The following is a 475-nucleotide window of genomic DNA, read 5'->3' as shown; positions in this document are numbered from 1 at the left end:
CCGTCGGTTCGCGGCCCGGGTCGGCGGGTTCGGGGGGCGCTTCCCCGTGCAGCAGCGTTCTGCGGCCGTCCCGAGGAGAGCTGAGGGCGAAGACGCCGGACAGCGGTTTAAAGCAAACAGAAACACCTCAACCCGGGGCGGGGATGTGGCCACGCGTCCGCCTTGCGGGGATCTGCCTTCATGTGGCCCGGGAGAAGGATCTAGAACGTCCTGTGCAGCCCGGGCCGCGCTCCACCGCGCGCGGGCGGCGCCCCGGGCCCGACGCTTACCTGCACGGCTTCCGCGTCCGCATGTCCGGCCATCCCGAGGGCCGCCGTCCATCCACGCGCAGGTTCGTCCTGGGTGGACGATGGGAGACGACCGGCAAAAAAAAACGCCGGGCTGGAGGCGTGGCGCGAGCGGGAAAGCTGAGGGAGAAGGTAAGGCCCAGGGACCGGCGCGCGAGGGCGCATGCGCGCGCACGCACGGGTGTCCT

This window comes from Dipodomys ordii, unplaced genomic scaffold (assembly GCF_000151885.1).
Source record: "Dipodomys ordii isolate 6190 unplaced genomic scaffold, Dord_2.0 Scaffold81, whole genome shotgun sequence".
Taxonomy (NCBI): Eukaryota; Metazoa; Chordata; class Mammalia; order Rodentia; family Heteromyidae; genus Dipodomys; species Dipodomys ordii.
This window is presented reverse-complemented; position numbering follows the sequence as displayed.